Source organism: Oreochromis aureus, linkage group 14 (genome assembly GCF_013358895.1).
Source record: "Oreochromis aureus strain Israel breed Guangdong linkage group 14, ZZ_aureus, whole genome shotgun sequence".
In the NCBI taxonomy this organism is placed as follows: Eukaryota; Metazoa; Chordata; class Actinopteri; order Cichliformes; family Cichlidae; genus Oreochromis; species Oreochromis aureus.
The window spans coordinates 23119087-23126506 of NC_052955.1; positions in this window are offsets into that span (position 1 = coordinate 23119087).

Here is a 7420-nt window from a genome sequence, read left to right on the forward strand (position 1 = left end):
AATATGTAAATTTGTTTCAGGGGCAAGCTGTCCCTGTAAAAAAAATAAAAAAAAAATAAAAATGAAAATCACTATTCAGTATAATTCAAGCAGAGGAAAAAAAATTACTCTGTGATAAAAGTTGTGTGGTATTTTTGGTATCATAAGGTCATCATTTAAAGACCAAATTACAAAATGGAAGTTTCGTCTAAATTGCTAAAATGCCAGGCCTTTGTGACTGTGACTCACTCAGTATGAATCACAATCGCTGCAATGATAAACAATAGAACCAATTTAGCATCTGGAGGTGTGTGGAAAACAAAAGTGTAGGAAATCTGACAGACTCCAAAAGTGCAGATTTCAACAGCAGTAAACAGCAGCAGAAATATTAGAGAAAAACCGGATAGTCAAGGTTAGATAAAAAGAAGAGGTTAGAGAATCATAAACTCAACTTTTAATAATTCTGCTGGCACATTATCTTTTCCATAATGTTGTCACAATTCAGTTATATTCAAATAGAAAACTCAAACTTGCTCATAAAGGACCTATCATGTTCTGCCTTTGTTGTTCTTTAGCACCAAGAACAGCTGGTGATGCTGCTACAATACTGTAGCTCCCAGCCAGACAGGAATTAGCAAAGGAGTTCTTTCATACCACCATCAGCACTGGAAACACACACAAAAAAAACCTGTGCATGAATTTTACATGTGTACATTTTCACCGAATACATTTACAGCCATGACACACTTAATATGTTCTAAAGTGTACAAATGTGGCTCAAGCAAACTTTGACACACCTGCACTCTGCTGAAGAAACTTGAAGGTAACAAGACTATGACTGCATACCATAACATAAACACACAATCATATACAAATACTTCCTCCGCGCAGTGCTGTGTTTATATACTGTCAGGTGTGCGGAATAAGCAACTTTAATTTTAATGTGGAAAAGATTTTACCACCATCTACATCCAGCAGCTGCAATGGAAATGAATTAGATCAGGTTTGATCACGTTGATGACTAGTTTGAGTTTCGGTAACTGCGCAACAAGAAATAATATTCGAGTGCTGATATCTGCTTTATAAAAACCTACTGTGTACATGTAATGCTTCTTTTTTGTGGAGGCCTTAAACATGTGTGGCTTTAATGAGCAATATACATTTACTGTACTCCCTTCAAATTTAAACTTTGCATTAGGTATCGTTTTCACGTAGATGTGGTTATAGCAGCTGTAACTAGTCTTGTTCCTCCCACACGCCACTTAAAGATCATTTTCCATGAGTCATAACTTTTTCTTTTCACTCCCGTTTTTTAAGTAGACTTTATTTTCTTAAATGTCAGTAGATTCTGCACTTTCTCCCCCCTAATATAGTAGCTACCAGCAAAACAGATAGTAAAGACAAAGACAAATACGCAAGCATGTTAAATAAAGACATAAAGTAAAGAATATATTTTTATGAAAAAATAACTTCTTCAATATTGTAATATGTAACTACAAAAGGACAACCGGAGTTGGTTTCGAGGTGGATGGAGGGGCAGACGAAAACATTAGGAGAGAAGCCGCAAGTTTACTCATTCATGTTGGCTTAGAGACATAAAAGCAGATAGAATTTCTTCTGTATGTGTTGTGAAAAAGCAAACTCTGTCCGTCCTTGTTTCCTTGCAGCTCCTGATTCATAACAGCCTGGGTATTGTCTAATACACAACCGCAAGAAGAAGAATCCCAATTTGAAGCTAATCTCGACATTCATGAAGCCAAACTAAAACACCAAATTGTACTAATAAGTCAGACTCTTTCACTACTGCTCTGGGCTTTGAAACCTTGTCTGGAAGTTAATTTTACGAGGTATCTGAGGTTCATTTTTATTTTCTTATTTTTCTTCTTCTTTCATTTCTCCAATTCTTTGCTTTCTCTTTCTGCTTGCATCATTGTAAATGCTGGTGGTCACGTTATTATTTTAACTTCATAATGCTAAGTTATCCTTTTTATCTTTAAGCTCTCTTTAACTTAACAGTAAGTCATTAACTTGGTTTAAATCAATAATTTAACATTTTTATAAATCCCTCAAAGTCCCTGGATGACTCATTAGCTGATATAGCCAACTTGCTGGAACTATAACTAACTAGAACAATAGAGATATATGTAACTATAATCAAAATCAACCAATCAGCGGTTCCCTTGGACAAATCTGTACTTCTATAGTGTTTTCATATGAAAACACTATAGAAGTACAGAAAAAATATAATGAGCTATTAGCCAATACCTGTCACCAGCTAAACGTCCTCACAGACATGTTGAACACTTTGGGGATCAGTGCCTGTTATCAGGAAAATTAGAAGCTAAACTTATGAACGCCAAGTCACATTTGGAATATTATTACCTGCACACGCAGGTAGTGCTTTGGCTTATTATGACCTGCCACTGCACAGTTGAGCATTATTCTTAAGCAGTAATTTCACAGTCTTGCCTTTGTTGCAAATTAATAATTGACTATCTGGTTAAATTTAGCTTCTGGGTAAAATATCTACATTTGGACAGATTCTAGTCAGTGCTGCACAGTAGCTTGATTATATATATCTCGACTACTTTGTATTAAGAAACCTTGTAGTTGTAAGTCTAGTATACTTTTAGTGATTTTATAATGAAGTTGCTGACCTGTTTCTTGACGCATGCTGGTGTTATGCCACAAAGTGATCTACCAAAAAGGGATTTACCAAAAAGTTTCCCAGTAGATTTTTCTTAGTTCAGTTTTGTTTTTCTGTTTTGTGCAGCAGGGTCTGATAGTTGCAAGAATAAAATACTTTTTAGAGTTCTACAAGAATGTGACAAGGTGAACGGAATGCTATATACATTTTACACTCCCAACTTTAAGACCCTTTCCATGGTTCTAGTCACTGGGAACCTGTCTAGCCTGACTAAATAAAGTGGTCGATCTCCTGACTTCATCAAGGTTTACATTTTCATAAAACCACAAATATGTAAAGTAATGTGTTCTAAGAAGCTAAAATCTGTGTTTAGTGCAAGGTATCAAATGTTAGTACATGATAAACAAAGACAATTACATTAACATTATTACACATTACAATTTAGCTTCAGGTATAGCTGAACCACAGAATGACTCTAGTTTTGCATATCTATCCCATTTATTTGTGACTCTTATCTTTCCATAATCAAATTTTTCCTCATCCCATCACATCCATGTCTCTTTCTTTTCCCATCTGGTTCTATCATCATTATGTCCTCTAAGTTGTCTCTACTTTACTCTCACCCTACACCTTTCACCATCCTTTACTCCTTCTGCCTTCCATATTCTCCCTTTCCATTGTTTTTGCTCCATCCTCAGTTATATCCTTTGTCTCTCTATCCCTCTATGCCACCTCTGTCTTTCCTCTGTCCTCTAATCATCTCTCCTTTTTTAATTTCCCTGGCAGACAGCTCCGGTGCTGGTCCATTTAGTCACAGGCTTTTAATTAGAAGAAAGAAGATTAGGAAGGCCACTCTCTACCCCGCTAATGGTGAACATGCATAGAAAAGTCCCTTCCACTTTCCTCTCACCCTCACATAAGCATCTATGCACATACAGTGCCACATATTGTAAGCGCCATGTTCTTTTTTTTTAGAAATGTATTCTTGTCATGTTACGAAAAAACCTGTGAATTTACTTTCAGGAAGTGGCCCATGGGGATGTGACTGTTCTCACAGGACACAGGCCAATACAAACTAGTTGCAGTAAGTAATTAATATTGGAACTTCCCCTGTTATTGCGATGCAAGTGACGGCAGTGTGCATGTATATGTGTGTCCTGTGGTGGTGCAAATCAGCAACCACATGTTTCCTTGAAAAAATTAGATAAATAGTGCAGATAAGTCTTTTGTCTTTAAATACGTGCAAACCAGTGATGAATAGACTTAACTTTCCATCTTTAATCGCTAAAAATACTTCAAATGAAGCCTCAGTGACTGGAAGAAACACTCAAGATAAATTGAAAAAAAGCAGAATGAAGACAGAGATCAAAAGAAAATGTTGCTCAATGAAAGGTATTATCCATTTTAATGTGAGGAATATTTCCATATCCAGCAGTAACAAGTGTGAACAAGACCTTTGGCGTTGCTGCAGAGAACTTTTGTCCTACAGCACATAAATCTAAACTTTAGAGGAAGCAGTCTTATGTGCTACTAAGCTTTGTAACCATAAGAAAACAAAGATTGAGAGTACAAGAAAAAAGACGAGGGAATGGAAGAAGGGGGGTAAGGGTGCATAGAAGAGACAGAAAAGATAAAGAGAAAAAAAGTGCCCTCGAGACGAGACCGTTTGATCATCCCAGCTGAATCAGCCATGTACTTTAGCTGAATATAAAAAAACCGATGCCGAAACTCTGCAATCCATTTATATGTATCACTCTCTCCCCTCACTTACCCTGTTTCTAAGAATCTCTTTCCCAGCCCTAATGCATGCCAATCTTCTCCCTTTTGCAACCAAACAATAAAAAACGTCCCAGATATGAATGTTTTTTTTTCCCCTCAGCAGGACAAAATTACAAAAAATGATTTACCCCACAGCCTTAAATGTAAGAAAGAAAATATAAATGTAAAATGAAATAAACACTAAGTGAATGTAAGTGGGCGCTCTTATTCAGAATGCCTAGAGGTGCAGTGGGTGAAATAGCAGTAACAGCCCGACACCGAGTTTGGACTGGCAAGCAGTGCATCTTTTTTAACTGCTTGGAAGAAGGATATCACCATCTTCATTTACAGTTTGCATTTCTTAAGTGCCAATCACGCTTCACTACGAGCCAAAGGGGAATGAATAATTAGCTGGTAAATAATTGGGCAATGAACACAAGCAGTTGTTGTCTAGTTTGTTTGTCTCAGGGGTGGGACAAAGCAAAACAATATCAATCTTCCCCATTATTCAGCAACAGTTTGAGCGTGGGCAAGGACAAATTGCTGTCAGTTCTTTGCAATATACAATGTTTGCACGAAAGTGCATTGGTCCTTTATCTTGTTGCTGCTTAAAACCGCTCTGCTATACTGTTAAGAAAAAGACCCCTCCTGAGGGAATATACCACTCATAAAATAAAGTAGATGGAAAAAAGAAGGGCAAAAGACTGCCTGGCATACTGATTGAGAGTCAAACCTGCAGGTTCTCATGCACTGACATAACTTTGACTGACTGCAATGGTGATCTTGCATTCTTTACCAGAATCATAATAATTATGACCCGATTCACTTGCAACTCAAATTACCTCTATGGCAAATGTAAAGCATTCCTCAGTGACATCATTTCATATTTGTGTAGTCTTTTCATGGCAGTGCTGCCGGTATTGCTTAAGTTGTTATTAACTATTATTACTTGACAAAAATGCACGACTCAATCTTAGAATAGCAAGCGCAGAAATCTGATTGCCCCAGGGGATGTTAACATATCACTGTGGTATCCTCAGCCCAAGTCTGACCAAACATCATCAAAGACAGCATGATTAACCCCGAAAGAGAGAGAAGAGAAACAAACATAGTGTGTCGTCCACAAGGGCAGCGTTGTGTTATTACTGTAATCGAGTCATCTGTTCAAAATATTAGCCTGCAAAAAATCGTATTATTACTGACGTGTCAACGATGTCTGACAGTATCTTGTAATGAAATGATCAAATATACGGTACCTCTGTAAGCAGAGTGCAGACAGTATCTGTACTTATATTACAGTATTTCATGAGTTTGGTATACATATTTTTTTTGCTAATTAAAAGCACTTTGTGTCCAAGCACTAGAAAAACAGGGTTTTTTTCATCTCTACAACAAAACAATTCCCAGCAAGCAAACATACTGCAAATGCTGCCATGGTAGAGTTCTGTGTTAGTTTAAATGGTGGTGACCTAAATATGAGAAAAGGCCATTTGAGAAGAGGATCATCGGTTTGATTCCAAAGTTCCAAAAAAGCAAAAATAAATAAATAGCACAAAACAAAAAAACAAGGCAAATAAACCCCTGCTGCTTCAATGGAGGAGCTGAGTGGTCAACGGTGGCCCCCTGTTGTGATTATGCGAAATGCATGTGTGTATGAATGTGAAATAGGACACTGGTAAAATAAGAAGTACACTGAATGAAGAAAGTTTGACAAAATTATCACTGAAGGCAAAATAGGCCACAGACCTGCTTCCACTGAAACCCAAAAAGAGAAAAAAAAATCTTCTGAATATTTTAAGAATAATTGCACGGATTCACGGATGGATGTTAAAGTCTGAATGGATGTCCTTGCCTTAACTATGCAGCTGTGTGCTTGAGGATCAGGGTATCCTGTCACGTAGCAGAGTAAATACCTCTGCAGACCACCACCAGCCAAGCACGGGGATTAATGGGCCATTTGAGGCTACTTGACATTTCTGACGCCTATTTCTTCTGCAGAGAACAAGAAACACAACCCTGAAGCCCCCGCTCCACTGTCACCAACATGAACACACAGGCAAACAACACAGAACAACACAAAAATGATACTTGTTATACTGCAGGTGCATAAAATTATTTTACAGTTTTTATAAATTGCAAATTAAATACATGCAAAGCTACTGTATTACAAATGTTCTTCACATGCACACACAAAATAAATTGCACAAACAGAGAAAGAGATGCTGGTAAATAAAGCTGACTGATGGATTTCCAGTGAAATAATGTATTATAAACACATAAGGTCCTGTTTTGTAATAAATCCATAAATCTAGTCAAACTCTCTATTTGCTAAACTATTCAGAGTGTATGTACTTTGTAACCCGTGATATATCTAACAAATTAAAAGACCCTTACATTTAATGGAACTTAATCAAACAAAGCAAAAGTTTACTTCTGCGTGGCATGCAGAATTACTGGCCATTAATCTATGATTTTCCAAACATAGCTAGAGTTATAGTATTGCTATATAAATTGCTATATAGAAACCCATAGCAAGAAAATGTATAGGAAAACTCAAAAGGCAAACAAAAGGTTGCCAAACAATGCATTGGTGTTTGTTTTTTACTAAATAAGAAATCTCACAGCTGTTCAAGAGAAGCCATCATCTTCTTTCAAATGGCTAAAAGTATACCGTAACATCATACTAACTATTTATATAAAGTCAACAAGAACACAGTTTTTATCATAGTTTGTTCTTACTGTCTTTGAAACAATTCACCAACTGGAAAATGTTTAACAAATTTTAACCTGCTACCTACGATCCACAAACGCTCTTTCACTACTCAAACCACTCAGTTTACCAATTACTGTCATCATACTGTTGGGTATATGTAATGTTATGACCCAAGATTATGTGGCTCATATGTGTGTATGTTTGTGTGACTCCTCCCACCAGAGAAGGGTGTGGTTTTTTCTCTCTTCTCTGTCTCAGGTGTGGAGGTGGGCGTGCCTTAATGGAGATGGGTGTGTCTTGATGGAGACCAGTACCTGCTGAGT